Source organism: Dipodomys spectabilis, unplaced genomic scaffold (assembly GCF_019054845.1).
Source record: "Dipodomys spectabilis isolate Male_0828 unplaced genomic scaffold, ASM1905484v1 ptg000096l, whole genome shotgun sequence".
Classification (NCBI taxonomy): domain Eukaryota; kingdom Metazoa; phylum Chordata; class Mammalia; order Rodentia; family Heteromyidae; genus Dipodomys; species Dipodomys spectabilis.
This window is the reverse complement of record NW_024870773.1, coordinates 6167705-6189057: the sequence shown is the minus strand read 5'-3', so window position 1 is coordinate 6189057 and position 21353 is coordinate 6167705. Positions and strand designations below refer to the sequence as shown.

Here is a 21353-nt window from a genome sequence, read left to right as displayed (position 1 = left end):
AGGCCATCTCTAAAGATAATGCAAAGGATACATATTTCAGCTGCTCTTTTCCCAGTGTTGTTATGTGTGGGAACTTGAATTAAAACACATGTGGGGTTTGGATGAAAGGGAATTCCCTGGCTGTACTTTATTTAGCAAAGGATGTGGGAGTAGTATTGGAAGAGAGAGGACAATAGCTAGCATGTGAGTGTTTATGCACACCAGAATTTTATCAGATCTGTTATCAAGAGCCTAATGTTTTTAAAATCCATTTTTAAAAAGTAGTAGACAATAGAACATAATGTTCATTAGATTTGTTTGAAAACTCAGCATTGGAGCAATGGAAAACTTAAAGGAAAAATTTTGAGTGTATAGTATATATAAAAGCTTTACAATGAAAAGCCCATATCCTTGGCTCTTCATGAAGCCTGATGTATGCTGTGTTCATGTGATGAATACAAGGCATAGGGAATAGAGAAGAGGGTGTGTAGTTGCTTACCAGTGGAGAATATTGAGATGAAATGATTCTTGTCTAGTGAGATAATGCTTTAAATATTTTCCTAGGAGTTAGGCAGCAGCATCTGGCTCATGTCTGTAATCTTAGCAACTCAGGTGGCTGAGATCTGAGGTAATGGTATGAGCTAGCCTGGACAGAAAAGTCTGTGAGACTGTTATCATCAATTAATCAGCAAAAAGCCAAAAGTGGAGCTGTGGCTCAAGTGATAGAATACTAGCCTTGAGCAAAGAAAGCCTAGGGGCAGCACCCAGACTCTGATTTCAAGCTCTAGGACCAGCACCTGAAAAAAGAAAACCAACAAACTTTATTTTTTGCCAGAAAGAGGCAAAGCAGAGGACAAACATGAGCAGACAGAGAGGTATAGAGGTATAGAAGCACATGATATATTCAGAAGCCACTGAAAGATTTTAGTGGGGAATATGATGTCCTCAGGCTTATTTTTTGGGGAAAGGAAATTGAAGGGAGTATGGAGAATCATTAAACAGTATGAAGAGTGATCTCAATCTCAATCTTTCTGTTATACTTATTTTTTAAAAAAAATTTGGTGGCAATATGAGTAGAGTGGTGGAGAAACTAGGGATGGATGGAATCCAGGACCTGACTTATACAAGTACTCTACCAGATTTTTCTTTGCAACATATTAAAGACAAGCTTTCTGTTTCCTATAGTTCTAACCAGTCAACCATATGACCTCCCTTATAGCTATGTATGAGTACCTCTTCTGGTTGAGAGCCAGTGAATTAAAGGAATGAGACCCGCTGAGAAACCATTGCAATATTTCTCTGTTTTTACCTGCGAACACTTGATGTCAGTGTATAGAAAGAAAAAGGAATTACAAGTCAAAGTTTCTTGAATATTAGTGTGTATATAAATTGTGTGGGGAGTTGTTAGGAGGTAGATTTTGATTTAGTAGCTTTGGGGTGGAAGGTAAGGTCTACATTTCTAATAGGCTCCTAGTGATGCTAACACAGTGTTGATCATGAACCAGTGTTTAAGCACTCAGGCTAACATAACTCGTGCTTAAGGTTCTAGTGTATATATGGTAATGTTATCTGAAATGGGGAGCACAGGAAAAAAGAACGGTTGGAGAGAATCTAGAGAATATGTATTTAGATATGAAATGGATAACACCTGAAAAGTTAGATATTAAGCTCAATGGGAAAAAATCAGGTGTTTTGATATAAGTTTAGAAATCAGCATTTCATTGCTTATAGTAAGATCCATGTAAATAAATTTTTACATAACCAGCAAAAAAGAATTAAAATTAACATTAGGAAATACACTTAAATACACTTACTTCCACTTGCTAGAACCTTAATACTCCATTTAATGACAGGAAGCCAGCATTAGAGAAGAAATTAGAATATCTCCAAGAATAAGTTTGGGAGTAGAAACAACTTTGGAAAACCTCCTTTCTTACTAACAAATATTAGGTTAAATATTCTGTAGATCAGGTTAAAATTCACTGAAGAATCTTTTCTTAAGAAAATATTTTATATGAACAAAAATATTTTAAGTATCTTCAAAATGCCAAATACCCTTACAAATTCTGGGCTAAAGTACTAGCGAATAAGATGATTCCTTGGCATAATGGAGCTTGGAGAAGAGGTTGATAAGGCAGATAAATGTGGTAGTAGGGAGGTATGATGAGAGAGTTCCCCAGTGAGGGACATGTGACTTAACATGGAGACATGGATGGCCTTCTGGTGGAGATGACATTTCAGCCAAGGCCAGATGGCTGAGTACAAGTGACCTAACAAAAGAGGAAGGGAAGGTAAGAGCAGTCAGTGTCTGACCCAGGAAAGGCCCTGTAGTTTGCAGAAGTTCATTGTGGCTGACACACAAGTGCAGGGGACAGATGAATGAGTGGTAGACTTGAAGAAGTAAGCAGATACTGTCACCTGTGGCTTGGTGGGGTGTGAAAGCTGGGGGAAAATAATCTTATTTCCCAAAGGAACAAACACTATGCTCCCTTGAAGTAGTTGAAACAATCGTTCTATGCATATAGCTTTACAAGGCTTTTATGGACTGGCCTACTTTTGAAATGACTCATAGTTCACATTGTTTCTATAGAAAAAATGGTTTATACTTCAAAAGCTGTCATATAATTTAAGTTTCTTTTTTTTTTTTTTTTCAGCCATTTGGGTGATGCTTGGGTAAGCACACACTTATAGAACTTTTTGCTATTTACACTAAAATTCTGTTGTTGTTGTTGTTTCTTTTGATGGTGTTTACCTATGTGGCTACAGTGTTTATTTTTCTAACTGTGATATATATCAAATGTGTCATTCCACAAATGTGATTGAACTTTTATTCCATGATCATATTTTGAAAACAAATAGAAAACTATTGTAACAGATCATTTGGTTTTCAAAATGCTTGTTCTTAAGAGTTAAGGATCTTGTCTGTTAAGTCTATAATGGTATGTTTTAGATATCATGGAAGCAGGAAGCATGAAACAACATGAAAATGATTGTAAATTGAAAGTAAATGATTGGCATGGCTTCACTATTGGAATGAATGCAGAAAGTAAGTAATAAAAGGATAAAATGGCAAGCTTTTAAAAATACTCTGGTAAGTTAGTGCTCACGATCATCAGCATCACCAGCTATTGATAACATTAGAAGCACTCAATGTTTTAAAACAGCAAAGAGCTCTTAAAGCCAGTTCCTTTGTAAAAATAAATTTAAAGAGCTTCATTTTATTTAATAAACTAAACTCCAGGAAGAAACTCTTTAATTCCCCTATCTATATAGTTAGTATCTTTGGCCTCCATCTCTGTATTGGTGCAAATGCCTTCAGCTGGCAAGGAACAAAGGCCCCAATAGAAAATAGTTTCAGTGATAAGTATATTTTATTGTCATTTAACTAGAAAATCTGGTTTTATACTTTGTTAGCAGCTAACTGTGATCATCAGACTGATTCTTTCTGTCTTTCAATTCTATAATTCTGGAGATAGTTGCCTTCTGTCCTGAGACTTTCCTCCTTGTGGTATCAATATGGCAGCTTTTGTTCTTAGAAATTTTATATCAAAAGTTCTTAAGTTTGTAGGAAAAGAAGATGTGTCTTTTTTGTCTTACCTGAGAGTGATGGATATTTTCAGAAGCCTCTTAGAAGACTTCACTAGCCAAAATTGCATCTTATACCCATTTCTAAGTGGTTGAGGGTATAGAAATCCTATGTTTGGCTTAGCCTACTTGAGATTCATCATCCTCATCCTTCCCAGGGTGGACAAAATTAGTTCTCTTACCCTGATACATGCCAAAGCCATTTTGGGGGGAGGGGGACTGAACTCTTACCCTTATCCATTTCTTCTTGCCTTTCTTTCAGTCTCTTACCCTCTTCTTGTACAAGCTTACTTTCTTTTTCTTTTTTCTTTTCTTTTCTTTTTCTTTTTTTTTTTTTTTTTTTGGGTCCAGTCGTGAGGCCTGAACTCTGGGCCTGGGCGCTGTCCCTCAGTTCTTCAGCTCAAGGCTAGCACTCTACCACTTGAGCCACAGCGCCACTTCCGGCCTTTTTCTTTTTGCTTATGTGGTGCTGAGGAATCAAACCCAGGGCCTCATGCATGCAAGGCAAGCACTCTACCACTGAGCCACCTTCCCAGCCCCTTACTTTCTTATTGAAAGGACACGACTGTTACTTTCTTCATCCTCCCCTCTCAGCTGTTGCTTACAACTTTCAGTTTTCAAGGACATAATGATAGACTTAGAAAATATCACTATCTCAGACAGGCAGCAGCATCAGACACTAATAGTACTGAAAACATTAAAAGACATATAATGTATTCTTTGGGATGGAAATATCTGGCTCATCTAACATTACTGCAGAGCATCTTCTCTATGTGATTTCCCTGTTGGGAAGGAGATGCAGAGAGGAGGAAGACACATCACTGCTCTCCAAAAGCCAGGAGTCAGCATTACTGGTTCTGTAGTGGCCTTTTGCTATACAAACCTGTGCTTGTAGATCTGAGGCTCTATTTTTCTTTTTAAAATGTGAATGCTTTTGAGTGTATGCTTCCTAAAATAAAACTCTTTCTCTCATTTTCCTCCTCTGATCAGGGAGCAACTTTATTTTGGTGGATGGAGCTCTTTAATACTTCCTACTCTCCTTTCCTAATGTGTTAGGATTCCTCCAGAGAAAATGATGACAGTGAAAGGGCAGGGGTGGGGGTGGGGGTGGGGGGGGTGGTGAGGTGAGGTGATGGGGCGGGGGTGGAAGATTGTGCTTTTTTAAAGAATGGCTCAAATGGTTACAGGAATTGACAGGTCTGAAATACATAGGACAAACTGTGTGGTCTATGTAGTGCCATGGTTTTGTGTTTTTATTCCTTTTGATAGTGGTTTTACTATATTTTAAATCATTACTTGTAGAGAACTAATGTGCTCTATAGTTTTCCTAAGTGCAGAAAGCTTGTAATGTACCTTACAGAGAAAATAATGTGCTATGGTAAGCATCATTTTGACTTGAGTCACATTGCTGTAGATTATGTATTAAATGTTTGTGAATCAATAGTATATATGTTTAATAAGGCATGTCAAAACAGAAACATGCATAAAATAAGGGTATTTTTGATTTGTTGATGAAAATGTAACCTAGAGCTCCTAGGAACCTGGTCCTGTGTCCACTAGGAGCAGTAGTTTGGTACACAGTAGGCCTCTGGTATTGTTGGGTATATGGCTCTAAGAGACTACTGTTAAGGAAAAAAGGCACACTTAGGCTGCAGAGCAGAACTATACTAGAGATTTTCACTTTATCTTTTTAATTAAGCCACTGTTTACCTTGCCTTATGGGCCCCATTTGTTTTGGGGGAGGCATAGTTTTGTTTTAAAGGGCAGATCACACAACTATTTAAACACAACTGACAATACAGCAAGAACTGATTGAGAGCTTCTTCACATACCTGTGTAGAAATTTCAACTTTTTTTTAATTTCTCTTGATTTTTAAAAAATATATTAATTTTTGATCATGCTTGGTCAGACCATGTAATAAAAAAAATAAGGTGGGCTTCTGTATTCACTAATTCAGTGTTGATGATGACTTTATAGACCTAACTGCTTGTGAGTAATGAGAGGCAACTGAAATTTTGCCTTGTTTGAATTTTTTAGAGGTTAAATTACAATTTTAATAATATGACATTTTCAGATTGTATGTATTAAACTTCCAAAACCTTTGATTTTATGAATTATATGAAACAATCAAGCCATTATTGGAATTGACTGATCTTTCTACATGATACAACCCCTGACACTGATAGGAAGCTGCCATCATTAAACTGTGAATTTTTTCTAGTAAAGGAGCCAAAAAAAAAATGTTTATTTCTTGACTTTAATTATGTACAGAAGATAATTTTGAATCAGAATCAAAGGAAATTTTTAAGTCATTTCATCTAGATAAAAAAGTCATGGTTTATAGAGTAATATGTATGTAAAACATCTTTTTCCATCTGTTTTTTTTAAAATTGCTGTCTTCAAAAAAGTCATAAGAAACAGCAGCAGCATTGGATATTTCTTGTATAATGCTTTGGCAGGTGGGCTGGGTATGGTCTGAGCATGAGGTGTCTGTTACAGTACTTACAGAGGTGGGCCAGCTGTTTGTCAGACTTAACCACATGTTGACAACTGGCTTCACTGCCTATATCTCTCACATATGGCTGTATAGAATCATGGCAGAACCTGAAAGTAAATCATAAATAAGTGCCAGTTATTTCTAGTACAACCAGAAAAATCACTGGAAAATGAAAAGTCTAAGACAATTGGTAAATTGAGTGTGACATTGGGCATAAATTAGGACTGTCTCAAGCAAACTGGCCCACATGGTTACTTTATCTAGTTTTGTGTCCCTTCCCAAAACTACTATCAAGCTCTTAATTACTATTTCTTCATGAAAAAGCCTGTGTCCTCAGTCTGATTCACTTGTTTATGACCATTTACAATTCTCACAGCATTAGGTACACAGAAAAGAATGTTGAGCATTTTTCCCAAGCCAATTTTACTCATTGTGACATTTTTTCCCTTTTCCAGAATATTTTCTATTCATCTTAAAAGTTATTAAATTTTGCATGCTTTCACTTTTAAACTATGCAATTATTGTCACTTAAATTAGTTCTTTTGTCATCTTACTACAAATATCATGCAGTAATTAAAATGAAAGTGGGTTTTATATATTTGATAAAAGCAGATTATCTGAATATGATTATAATACAACTTTATATTCTATTTACAGAATTAATTTTAAAAGATGTACTGTATAAATGACTACACGAACCTTGAGAAATAGGTAAGTGACAAGTATTTTTTGAAGTAGATATTTCTGGAACATTAAGTAATTTGTCCTTATAGGTCCTTGCAAAATATGCAGTGAAGTATAACTTACTTTAGTGATTTATTTCTTTTTTTTCTCTCTCTCTTTTTTGTTGGTCATAGAGCTTGAACTCAGGGGTTGGGCTTTTTTGTGCAAGTCAGCACTCTATAGCTTTGAGCCACATCACTACTTCAGTTTTCTACTAGTTAATTGGACATGGGCTTTCCTGCCTGGGCTAGTTTCAAACTGCAGTCCTCAGATTTCAGACTCTTGATTAATAAATTAGTAAAAATACATCAATAGGACATAGAAATGAAGCATGTTCCCAATTTACAGCACTTGAATTATTAAATGCAATATAGTACTCTGGGTTATCCCTAGAATCTGAAAAAAATAGATAAAATATAAATGAAGTCTATATTTTGTTCGTATTAATATATCAGTTCTTAGTTTCTTAGTTTTTTGTGCCATGATTTTGTAAGATATTAGTTTTATGAGTAACTGAAGATATACAGAAACTCTGGATTACCTTTGAAACTAACTCTTTGAAAAATCTAAAATAAGTTTATTTAAATCACAGTCAGTGTATACTGGTTTGATAATTACAATTTAGATGTACCTTTTCTCTGTTTTCTTTTTTTTTTTTTTTTGGGGGTCCGGTCGTGGAGCCTGAACTTTGGGCCTGGGCACTGTCCCTCAGCTCTTCAATTCAAGGCTAGTGCTCTACCACTTGAGCCACAGCGCCACTTCTGGCTTTTTTCTTATGTGGTGCTGAGGAATCGAACCCAGGGCCTCAGGCATGCAAGGCAAGCGCTTTACCACTGAGCCACCTTCCCAGCCCTTAGATGTACCTTTTATGTACTTATGTATTCTGTGTAACAGTTTGAAAAAATCAAAATTACTAATGATCTTAAAAATTCCAGACTCTATGCCATAGAAATGGAGAGAAATAGATGGTCCAGAAATTTTGTTTTTCACGTTGTAGGTGAATATTTCAGGTTTCTGACATTAGCATGAGATCATGAGTGTCTGCTTATGCTTTTTTTTTTTCAGGCTTTTTCTTTGACTTCCTTAAGACTTGTGTGTTCTTTGGTGGTTTTTTGCAGCATTTCCTATTAATGCCACAGGCTTTTTAGATGGTTCCTAGTGCATTTCCTCTTTGTTACCTCTTTTTCTTGTTGCTAGTATACTGCTTGGAGACAGAAAAGGGCAAGGATAGGACTTACTAGTTTGGAATTGAGATATTATTAGTGTAGCTTTGTCCAGTCTCACTTACTTGAACTTCTAGGTCAAATGACGTGATTGACCTATAGTTAGTATGAATAGATCAGTTATATAGTCAAATTCTGAGACTAAGCTAAGCTAAAATTGCTGTCAGATAATAGTGATTACCAGTTTCCAAAATTGTCTCTAGCATAAATTTCTATAAATATTAAAAGACTGTAAGAAGGGAGTTCTATAATTTACTGAAATTATTATATAACTTCTAATTTGTAAAGTTAAAATAGCTGTGCAGGTATTATGAATTGTTGGCTGCTTCTGTTTCCAACTTTAATAATTTTAGTTAAATTTCATAAATAGAAATAAAAGTATATTATACTAAAAAGACATAGATGTTTAAAGCAACAAGCTCAGTTTTGAATGACTCTAGCAGGACAGTTGTTAGTTTGGAGATTTTTGTTTTGCTTGATAACTTTTATTTAGAATTTTATTTAGAATTAGTATTATCAGTATGATATGAATAGATTTTAGAACTCTGCTTCTTAGTTATTAACATGATTTCTAATGTTAATAGGAAAAAAAAGGAAGAATATTTTTCTCAGGCCAAACTTAGATTCCATTGATCATACAATAGTTCATACAAAATGAACAAACAAAATAACAAGGTCCCAGGCAATTCTGATGCTGCCAATCTATGGATCTCAATATGAATAATAAGAAGTTTCAGTACCTCATCTTACATAATTGTTAAGAACAAGAGAAAGACTAGAGTACCTTATTCATTATTTCCTGTTCTGATCCCTGGTAAAGAGTCATAGTTTAGCCAAGCACCGGTGGCTGACGCCTGTAATCCTAGCTACTCACGAGGCTGAGATCTGAGGATTGCGATTCAAAGCCAGCCCGGGCAGGAAAGACTGGTGAGACTCCTATCTCCAATAAACCACTAGAAAACTGGAAGTGGCGCTGTAGCTAAGGAGTAGAGCGCTCGCCTTGAGCTGAAGAGCTGAGGGACAGCGCCCAAGCCCAGAGTTCAAGCCTCATGACTGACCAAAAAAAAAAAAAGTCATATTTTTAAAGACACTCAGTAGACACTTATGTTGTGCTTATAATACAGTTAAAAGGAAATTGAAAATGCTGTTTTCCCTCTTATCCCATTTTAAGAGATATAGACAACAAAGTGTGTGTGAAGATGTGTACACATATACATGTATGTGTATGTATTCTTAGCCAAAATAAGGCATGCCAAATGTTAGAAGTTGTTACCTTCTAAGTGATAGCTTTACAGGTCGCATTTTTTCATCTCTATGTTTTTAGCAGATTTTTCATGTTTTGGGAGTGAGCCTACATAATTTTTGAGAATCAGTTATGATAATTAAAACATTTAGAAAGTTCTTTATTCAAACTTGCTTCATGACAGCTTAATCTTGGTGGAAATCAATACTTCCTGTCATTCACTTTTCTCTCTCTAGTCTTCCCAATAAACACCTATTTTATTTTCCTTAGTAAATATGTAAGGCATTTAGTAGTTTAGTGGGGACTTCAGCTGGGGGAAGAATAAGTAGTTTTAAGAAAAAAGATAATGAAATAAAGATTTTAATGAATAATTTGTGTTAAAGATAAAAATGTTTCAAATATTTATTGATATTATTTTTTCACCAGAAGTTTATTTAGGTGCAGAAAGGTTGTATTCTTTTCATTTTGCAAGAATGTGGCAAGGGCAATTTGTGACAAGAGGAAAACTGCTGAGTAGGACAAACTTGGCCCCCAAATTAGCCTCAAAATAGGAGTTCAAAACCAGGAATCTTTTACTTCCGTTTCCTGCACAGGGAGCAGGAAAATTTCTCTCTTTTTCTATTTCTACCTAGTTTAACCCTACTAAAATAAATCCTAGTTAAAACTTTTTTAAAAAGGAGTTTAAAACTAAGTCTCAATAGAATCAGATTAATCTATAAATAACTGCCTGCCAGAAGTCTAGAACTCTTTAAACAAATATGGCAAAAATCTAATACTCATCAACATAAAGTTCATAGATAAATGCATTCAATCAAACATTCACAGATAACAAAGCAGGGGTGGGCGGGGGAAATCAAATCAATAAAAAATGACCCTGAAATGATATAGTTGTTGGAATTAGTAGGCAAACATATGAAAACAGCTATTATAAATGTGATACATATATAGAAGCTTAATTAAGGAAACTTTAGAGAAGTAGAAGTATTGGAACATTAAAAATGTAAAAATAGGGTTATATAACTATTTTAAATACAACCAATACTATGTTGCCAAAATGCACAAAAGAAGAAATTGACAAATTTTCATTTAGAGTTGGAAGTTCAGTATACCTCTGAGTATTCAATGGAGCAAGAAAGAATATAGATGTGCTTATCTACACTATGAGCTACCACCTAACTTAACATTTATAGAATGTTCCACTCAACAAGAGAAGAATATACACGTTTTTCAAGTACACATGGAAAATTCCCCAAGGTAGACAAACACATAAGTACAAAAGACAAGTCTCATTAAATTTAAGATGATGGAAATTATGCAAGCTATGTCTTCTGACCACAAAAAGATGAAATTAGAACCAGTACTGGAAAGATATTGGGAAAATTGTCAACCTTTACCATTAAACCACATACTTCTGACTAATACATTGGTCATAACAAAACAAGTCACACATGGAAGTTAAAAGGCTTTTTGAAGTATAAAGGAAAACTTAAAAAAAAAATGTGGGATGAAGCTATACAAGTATTTAACTTGCCATGCACACATTAGAAAAGAAAACAGATAAAAGATATCTGCTTAGGAAGTTCGATGAAAAGAACAAATTAAAACTTAAAAAAGTAGAAAGAAGAAAATGAGAGTAAAAATGAATGAAATATAATAAAGATAAATGCAGAGATAAGAAGTGAAACAAACGTTTCTTTTAAAAATGAATAAGCCGGATGGGGGACCAAGATGGCGACGGGGCAGTAGGGAAACGCCACAGCTCTCTCCAACCAAAAAGAGAGTTCGAGTTCCAACGTTTAATCTCCCCAAGAGACCGACAACAACAAAAAGACGAACACTCAGAGAAAAACCAGAGGTGGAAAATAACAAAAAAAGAAAGAGAGGAAAAGAAGAATTTCAGAACAGAGAAGAGCGAAGACCCCTCCCCCAACCTTTACTGGCCGTGAGGCAGTGCGCCAAGCCGCCGGCCAGCCGGCCCGGCGGGGGCTGCCGGAGCCACAGAGACACAGGGGGCTGCTTGCAGATCACCAGGTACCGGATTGCAGAACAGTGGATCGCAAGGAACAGAGAAACCTACCAGCCGTGAGTCTCCACGAGGATCCCACCCCCACCCCTCACTCTCCACCGGAGCGGAGAGGCTCCATCCCGCCAAAGCCGCCCGGCACCAGCAGCGCGACAAAGGGACCTGTCCGCAGACCACCCGCCCAATCGCGATCGCAACTACCTGGAGGGGGCCGCCCAACCCAGCCCGCAACCACCCCAACTGAACTCGGATTGCAACAGCAACTGACGACCTACAGGGTGAGTACCCATCAGGGGACAGGGAATCCATCAAGGGAGACCACAGCTGGAGGGAATCCCCAGACCCTGACCTAGACTCCCTACCCCAACACCCGGACCACAGGACCCACTAAAACTGGGAACTGTTCGAGAGCTCCACCAGCCTGTGGAGCACACTCTGCTGGCCAGGCCAGAGCAAGAGCGCCCCTGGAAGGGAGCTTAAATGCCCAAGCCAGGAACAGCGCCCCTGGGTCAAGACTACCAACAGTAGAAGAAATTTGAACTGTGTCCTCCAGGCTGCATAGCCTAGGTGGTATACACATTAGCACAGGCCTAGCGAGCACGCTCCAGGCTGGGGCCGGAACCAGGCCAGGGGACCGGCGCCTGAACAAAGCAAAAAGGGTCAGAAGTGGGGCTGTGGCTCAAATGGTAGGGTGCCAGCCCTGAGCTGAAGAGCTGAGGGACAGCACCCAAACCTAGAGTTCAAGCCCACAACCAGCCCAAAACAAACAAACAAAAACACATCAGGAGCCCATAGCAGACTCCAGTATTTGGGAGAGTGCATCCAGAGCATCTGATCTTCCCAAGAGCACCCGCAGGAGCAAACACAAGCAGTCGAGGCTGCTCAACCCTTCCAAAGGCGGGAATTGCTACAGCAGAGAGCTGAGAATCCTAAGTAAGTCAGAATAGCAGCTGGAAATAGGCTCCCAACAGAATCCAGATCAGGCACAGACTCTCTCTACCAATACAGAATCAGCAACCAAGCAAAGACAGACACACCAAAACAAGATTGAAGAGCAGTCTCTTGAACCCCCATGCAAAAATCACAGAGAAAAATCACAAGGTTTACCACTACCCAGGACAGCAAGCTCACCTCAAAAGCCAGCAGCCACGCAGGGGAGAGCCCCAGTGGGAGCAAAGCAGGAATGGAAGACAAAAACTACATCCAAGGGTTGCTGGAGGCAATGACTCAAGAAATAAAGCGAGAAATGGATCAGAAATTGAAAGAGCACAAGGATGAACTATCAAAAGATATACAGGATATCAAACAAAAGTTGGATGCAAAAATAGAAGCTGCACAAACCTCAGTAAGAAGTGAGATAAACGCCAAATTAGAGGTAATGCATACTGATCTCACCTCATTGAGAGGTGAGATCAGTACTCTGAGAACCAACATTGAATCCATAAAGGGATCCATTTCCACCATGCAAACCACAATAGAAGCCACGGTCAACAGAGTGAATGAAATGGAAGGTAGAGTGTCAGATACAGAAGACAGAATACACCAACTGGACCAAAAAGTGACAGATATGGAAAAATCACTCAAATTAAACCAAAGGGAAATTCAAGAGCAAGCAGATAATGCTAAAAAATTTAACCTTCGCATAATCGGAGTGGACGAAGGTGAGGAATCCCAGAGCAAGGGAATGCAACACCTATTTAACAAGATAGTCAATGAAAATTTTCCCCACCTCAAAAACGACCATCTTAACTACATCACAAAAGCTTATCGAACACCCAACAAGCAAGATCCCAGGAGAAACACTTCTAGGCACATAATAGTAAAAATGATGGATCTGAATAATAAGGAAACAATCCTGTATGCAGCAAAAATGAAGAAGGAGCTATACTACAACGGGAAAAAAATTAGAATCACTGCAGATCTCTCCACACAAACAATGAATGCAAGAAAAGCCTGGGAAAGCACCATACGAGCCCTGAGAGCCAATAACTGCCAACCCAGACTGATATACCCGGCAAAGCTAGCATTCACATTCGATGGAGAACTGAAAACTTTTAATAGCAAAGAAAAACTAAATGAATACATAAACATTAAGCCAGCATTACAAAGAATTCTAAGAGGGGGGACACAACCTGAAGAAAGCAACCAGGAACTGGGACCTGCCCCAAACAGGCATTACTCAAAGTCTAACTGAGCAAGCACAGGAGGAAAGGAAAGAAGAAAAACTTAGGAAAACGGAATAGCAGGGACAACAATGCATCTCTCTATACTTTCTCTTAATATAAATGGGCTGAATTCGCCAATTAAAAGAAAACGAACTGAGGACTGGATCAGAAAACAAGACCCATCCATCTGTTGCCTTCAGGAGACCCACCTCTCAGCCAAACATACAAACAAACTCAGAGTGAAGGGGTGGAAAAGGATCTACCAATCAAATTCCCCCAATAAGAAAGCAGGTGTAGCTATCCTGATATCTGACAAAATAAACTTTTCATTAAAATCAGTACAGAAAGACAAGGACGGACACTACATATTAATAAAGGGAACAATCCAAGAGGAGGATATAACCATCATCAACTTATATGCCCCAAATATCGGTGCACCCAGATATGTTAAACAAATGCTCTCAAACTTACAGAATAAAATAGATCCCAATACGATAATACTAGGAGACTTTAACACGCCACTCTCACCAAAGGACAGGTCTACCAACCAGAGGATTGGCAAAGAAGCTACCGAATTAAGTGAGGCCATACTTCAAGCGGAATTAACTGACATCTACCGAGTATTTCACCCTAAAACAACACAGTACACATTCTTCTCAGCAGCTCATGGAACTTTCTCCAAAATAGACCATATCATAGTTCATTCAAGGAACTTAAGCAAATACAAAGGGATCGACATAATCCCCTGTATCCTATCTGACCACAGTGGAATCAAGCTAGCTCTCAATAACAAAGCATACCGCAGAAATTTCTCTAATACATGGAAATTGAACAGCACACTCCTTAACAAGGCCTGGGTAACAGAAGAGATCAGAGAAGAAATAAAGCATTTCCTAGAACTCAATGAAAATGAAAACACCTCACAAAGAAACTTGTGGGACACAGCAAAAGCAGTCCTGAGGGGCAAATTTATTGCCCTCAGTGCCCACATCAAGAGAATGGAGACAGACCAAGTAAATAATCTCATGTTGCAACTAAAACAGCTAGAAAAACAAGAAAAAATGGGACCTAAAGCTACTAGACGAAGCCAGATAACCAAATTGAGAGCAGAGATTAACCAATTAGAAAATCAGAAAACCATAACCAAAATAAACCAAACAAAAAGCTGGTTCTTTGAAAAAATAAACAAAATTGATGGCCCGTTGGCAAGATTAATTAAAAAAAGAAGAGAGGAAACCCATATTAATAGGATTAGGGATGCCACGGGAAACATCACAACACGTACCCAAGATATCCAAACAATTCTAACAGACTACTTTCAAAAGCTATACTCTCTAAAGGAAGAAAATCTGGCGGAAATGGATGCATTTTTAGAGAAATACAAGTTACCCAAACTGAGCAAAGAAGAAGTTAACCAATTAAATAAGCCAATATCCTATAATGAGATACAGGAAGCTATCAAAAGTCTTCCAACAAAAAAAAGCCCAGGACCAGATGGATTCACAGCAGAATTCTATAAGACCTTTAAAGAAGAACTAATACCCATACTCCTCAAGCTCTTCAGAGAAACAGAGAAGGAGGGAGCTATCCCAAACTCATTCTACGAAGCCAATATCACACTCATCCCCAAACCAGGCAAAGACCCAACCAAAAAGGAGAATTACAGGCCAATCTCCTTGATGAACACAGATGCAAAGATCCTTAACAAGATTCTAGCTAACAGAATCCAGAAACACATAAAAAAAAAATACACTATGATCAGGTAGGCTTCATCCCAGAGACACAGGGATGGTTTAACATACGTAAGTCAATAAATGTAATCCAGCATATCAACAGAGCCAAGGTCAAGAATCACATGATTATCGCCACAGATGCAGAAAAGGCCTTTGATAAAATTCAACATTCATTCATGCTAAAAGCTCTGGAGAAAATGGGAACAGAAGGAACATTTCTAAAAACAATAAAAGCCATTTATGACAGACCAATAGCCAATATTATACTTAATGGGGAAAAGCTACAACCAATCCTCCTAAAAACAGGAACAAGGCAAGGATGTCCACTGTCTCCACTCCTCTTCAACATAGTCCTAGAACCCTTAGCCAGGGCAATAAGGCAAGAAAAAGACATTAAAGGGATCCGCATAGGGAAAGAAGAAGTGAAACTATCCCTTTTTGCAGACGACATGATACTATACCTCCACGATCCCAAAAACTCCATCCCCAAACTTTTAGAAATCATAAGTCACTTCGGCAAAATAGCAGGATACAAAATAAACCCACAAAAATCAGTTGCCTTCCTATACACTGATAACGCACAGGAAGAGAGGGAAATAAAGGGAGCAACCCCATTCACAATAACCTCCCAAAAAATAAAATATTTAGGAATTAACCTAACCAAAGATGTAAAAGAACTATTTAATGAGAACTATAAAAAGTTAAAGAAAGAAATTGCAGAAGACACTAGGAAATGGAAAGACCTCCCATGCTCCTGGATAGGCCGACTTAATATAGTAAAGATGGTGATACTTCCAAAACTAATATACAAATTCAATGCAATTCCTATTAAAATCCCAATGACGTACATCACTGAAATACAGAAAACAGTCCAAAAATTTATATGGAACAACAAAAGACCTAGAATAGCCAAAACAATTCTAGGGGATAAAGACAATATGGGAGGGCTATCCATGCCGAACTTCAAACTCTACTACAGAGCTATAATCACAAAGACAGCATGGTACTGGCACAAAAACAGACCCGAAGACCAATGGAACAGAATAGAAGATCCAGATATAAATCCACAGGCCTACAGCCAGCTGATATTCGACAAAGGAGCCAAAGACATACAATGGAAGAAACACAGCCTCTTCAACCGCTGGTGCTGGGAAAACTGGGCAGCCACATGCAGAAAACTAAAAGTGGACCCCAGCCTATCACCATGCACCAACATCAACTCAAAATGGATTAAAGACCTTAACATTAAACCTGAATCTCTGAAACTACTGCAGGACAGAGTAGGAGAGACACTTGAACTAATAGGCACAGGAAGGAACTTCCTGAACAGAGTCCCAGGGTCACAACAAGTTGGAGAGAGACTCGACAAATGGGACTACCTTAAAATAAAAAGCTTCTGCACAGCTAAATCTATCGCAACTAAGCTAGAAAGACAACCAACTAATTGGGAAAAAATATTTACCAGCAATATATCAGACAAGGGGTTAACATCCTGTATATACAGGGAACTCAAGAAACTAATCCCTCCCAAACCTAACAAACCAATTACTAAATGGGCAAGGGAACTAAAGAGGGACTTCTCAAATGAAGAAATAAAAATGGCAAAGAAACACATGAGGAAATGTTCATCATCCCTGGTGGTGAAGGAAATGCAAATAAAGACAACCCTGAGATACCACCTTACCCCAGTCAGAATGTCCCACATCCACAAATCAGCCAACGACAAATGCTGGAGGGGATGTGGAGAAAGAGGAACCCTATTACACTGCTGGTGGGAATGTACACTTATACAACCACTTTGGAAAGCAGTCTGGAGGGTCCTTAGAAAGCTAGAGATTGACCTCCCTTACGACCCAGTCATACCACTTCTAGGCATCTACCCTGAACAACAGGAACCGATATACAAGGACACGTGCACCTCCATGTTTATTGCAGCACTGTTCGCAATAGCTAGGATATGGAAACAACCTAGGTGCCCCACCACAGATGAATGGATCCAAAAATTGTGGTATCTATACACAATGGAATATTATGCAGCCATTAGAAATGACAAAATAATGGCATTTGCAGGGAAATGGATGGAGCTAGAAGGAATCATGTTGAGCGAGGTAAGCCAAGAACAAAGAGACAAACGGTACATGGTCTCCCTCATAAGTGGATGCTAAATCCAAAATGTTAGGTGATACGACAAAACTAACAGGACTTAAGAAACAAAGAACTCCCGCTCATCTGGTTGAACCACTACTAAATATCCTCATGCTGCTGATCACAAATATGGTATATAACATGTGAACACTGTTATATATTACAGACTGTGGTAGACAATTTGCTCCAGGGAAGTTAGAATGAACTTGTGACTTTGAAATTATGTAATCATTTAATCACAATCAAAAAAAAAAGAACCTCGGGGAAGGGAGGGAGGGAGGGGATGGTAGGGGGAAAACAATGGAGGGGGTAACAATGTTCAAGAGGAAGTGTACTCATAACCTCACTCATGTAACTGTAACCCTCTGTATAGTAGCTTTACAATAAAAAAAAAAAATGAATAAGCCTCTAGTTTAATGAAGAAAAATAAAGATAACTCATATTGCTAACTACAGTATCCAAATTCATAGAGAGGGCATCACTACCACTTCTACAGAACTTAAAAAAAATATCCCAGACTGGGAATGTGGCTCAGTGGTAGAGTGCCTGCCTTGCATGCATGAGGCCCTGTGTTCGATTCCTCAGTACCACATAAGCAGAAAAAGCTGGAAGTGGTGCTGTGGCTCAAGTAGAAGAACGCTAGCCTAGAGCCGAGGGACAGCGCCCGGCCCTAGAGTTCAGGCCCCACAACCAGCAAAAACAAAACAAAAAAAAACAAACAACAGGTTTGCCATGGGTAGGTCACACCTGTAATCTAGCTACTCAGGAGGTAGAGATCTGAGAATAGCAATTGAAGCCAGCCTGAGGAGAAAAGTCTGTCAGACTCTTACCTCCAATTAACCACCAAAAAGTGGGAAGTGGAACTCACAGATAGTGCCCAGGCTTTGAGTTCAAGCCCTAGACCCCCACCAAAAAACAAAAACAAAAAAACCTCACATAGAAAGTATATTACAAACATCATGTAGAAATAAATTTGACAATTTTGATTAAATGAATGAATTCCTTGAAAGACAAAGAAATGAATCTGACTCTAGAAGAAATATGAGGCTTAAATGGCACTAAATGTATATTAAAGTGTATTCCTTGTTTAAAAACCCACATAAATAACAAAAATAAGAACAAAAACATCAAACCTGTGCATGTTTTACCTGTTGAGTTCTATCAAACACTTAAAGTAGAGTGGAGGAAAAAAAGAACACCTCTTAGTTCATTTTAGGTGACCTGCATTATTCTAATACTACAATCACATAAATTTATTACAAGAAGCAAAATTTTGAGCAAGTCATTAGGAAATCAAACGGAGCAAAAAGTATAAAGTGGGTTTATAGAAGGGTTGCTTTAGCACTAGAAATTCAACAGCATGAGTTACAACATTAACAGGAAAAAGAAAAAAAAGTGGAATAATTCTATCAATACTTAGAGAAAAGTCATCAACTAAGTTCAACAATCATTTATGACAAAAACTCTCAGGAAACTAGAAATAGAAGAGAACTTTCTCAACATGTATACCAAACTTCCAGCTTAAATCTCATTTTTAAGAAGACTGTCAAAAAGACTACTTTCTTCCTAAGGTGTCAGCAAAGGAAATATGCCTATGTCCATCTGATTTTTAGAGAAGGCCACCGTAGTGTAGTAAGCTGGCAAGATGAAACTAGCTATATACAGACAAGTATTATTTATTTGCAGACAGCATGATCATGTTCAGAGAAAACACAGAAATCTCTAAAAGCCACTAGAACTTATATTTGAATTTAGAAAGATTATAGGACACCAAGTACATGTACAGAATCAGTTGGAGGTGTACTTTCTAGTCATAGAAAACTGGAAATTGAAATTTCAAATATATGTGAAAATACAAAGACAAAAATAAGACAATACAGTGAAAAAAGAAAACAAAGAAAGAAAAATGACAGTGTTGGAGAATATATGTTATTACTGAATTTCAAGACATTCAGTTCAGTTACAGTTGTAGAGACAGTGTTGGCCTAAGGGTAGACATAGAGGTCAGTGAAACAAAATATAGAATCTAAAAATAGAACCAAGAATCTATTAATTTTTGAAACAAGTGTCAAGGTATTTCAATGAGGAAAAGATAATCTTTTAAACAAATGGTACCTGGAACATCTGGATATCCATATGTAGAAAATTAACCTCAGCATTTACTTCCATATGCAAAAATAACATGAAAGAAATTATGGACCTACATATAAAAGACTGAAACTATAAAAGTTTTAAGATGGAATCGTAGGAGAAAATATTCAGTACTTGTGAATAGGCAAGGACTTCCTGATATTAAAGCCTGAAAAACTTGATAAATGAGATGCCATAAAAATTTTAAAACTTACGGTCTTCAAAAGACATTGTTAAGAGATGAAAAGGCATTATTTAAAACATGTTCACAGTACATGTACCTGACAAATGACCTGTGACCAAAATATATTTTTTAAAACCTCTTGCATTAATAACAAGACAAACTAGTTCAAAAATAGTAAGTAGCCAGTGTATCAAAGGAAAAAGTGTTTACTATAATTAGACATCAGGAAAATTCAATTCATTAGAATTACTAAGATTGACAACAGAGGGCCCCATCAGCTGCACTGGACATGGATGAAATTGAACTAAGCAACTCAACGGCAGCTATGGGAGGGAGGGAATGAAAGAGAAAAAGGGAACATCTTACACTAAGAAAAGGAAAGAAATGTACGTATCACTCAATTTGGAAAAATAGCTGTAGTGTCAAAGTTTGTAGAGTTCATAAGCTTTATTGACCATGATGATGACAATGTGCCTCGTGAAGGTTAAAATGTATGTGTGACTTTAAGTAAGTATCATTATCCCACAGTATTTTGTGAAATTTATGTAATCCTTAATCTCAATAAAGAAAAGAATAAAAATAATAATTAAAAAAGAATTACTAAGATTATACATTTTTAATAAAGGGTGTTGACTGGGATGTGGACTAAATGGAACTTATTTTCAACTATTTGTATAGGCTTCACCATAAATCTGAAAAATCCAATATCCATATGGCTCCAAAATATTAAACTTTTGGAAGTTTTTAAGTTGAAACACAATCTACACAAGAGCACAAATTCTGAATCAAATGAACTATGATTATGACATATGTGTAACAACCACTAAGGAAAAAGAAAAGAATTATTTCTAGCACCCCAAAGAACCCACAGAACCTTCCCACCAAAAAATAAGAAGCTTCTAGAGCATCGTATTAGTATTCAAAATTTTTGAAAGTGTCTGGGTGCCCATGGCTCAGTCTTGTAATCTTAGTTATTCAGGAGGCTGAAATCTGGGGATTTCCACAGTTGAGGCCACAAGCAGAAAAGTTCACTAAATTCTGTCTTCGTAATAACCAGCAAATGTCAGCTAAAGATGTGGCTCAAGTGGTATAGTACTAGTTTACTAAATATAATGACTCTTTGTTTCAAATCCCAAAACTGTAAAAACAAAACAAAAACAAAAATGAAAAAAAAGTTCTGAATTTGGAGCTCTGGAATTGTAGTAGAATGTTAGATTAGGAATTATTCTACTACAATTCCAGAGCTCCAAACGGAATTAGATTAGGAATTTCCATCAATTAGCAAATTATGTCTGTGTATAATGGAATACTACTTAGTAGAAAAAGAAACTAAAGTAGGTATGTGTTATGCTGAGTAAAAAGATATAAAAGACTACTATGACTTAACTTACTGTTATGATTAGTACATTAGAAATGCTAGAGAGGGCAAATATAATCTATAGTGGCAAAATGTAGACAATTGTTGTCTGTAGCTAAGGATAGGCTGTGATTGACTTGAATGCAGTGAAGAGAACTTTCGGGGGTGATGGATGTGTTCCAAATCTTTCTTACAGAGGTGATTACATGAATATATAAATTTGTCCAAATGCGTTGAAAAGTACATATAAAAAGATGGGATCTGTTAAATGTTTGCCTGAACCAACTTTCAAATGGGATGCTCCTGATCTCAGTCTCTCAAGTAGCTGAAATTACAGGCATATGCCACCACACCCAGCTTCCATT

At 37.4% G+C, this 21353-nt stretch overlaps 1 protein-coding gene across 3 annotated transcripts in view; it reads left to right on the top strand.

The window, feature by feature from the left end:
- Nucleotides 1–21353, top strand: part of Znf438 (zinc finger protein 438) — a 148863-nt gene that overhangs the window by 20700 nt on the left and 106810 nt on the right. For 2 of the 3 annotated variants that reach the window (XM_042686253.1, XM_042686254.1), the window contains exon 2: nucleotides 6720–6773. The gene's annotated coding sequence lies outside the window, so the exon portion shown is untranslated. Of the gene's footprint in view, nucleotides 1–2633; nucleotides 2653–6719; nucleotides 6774–21353 lie in introns of all 3 variants that reach the window. The other variant, XM_042686252.1, reaches the window with a different exon arrangement.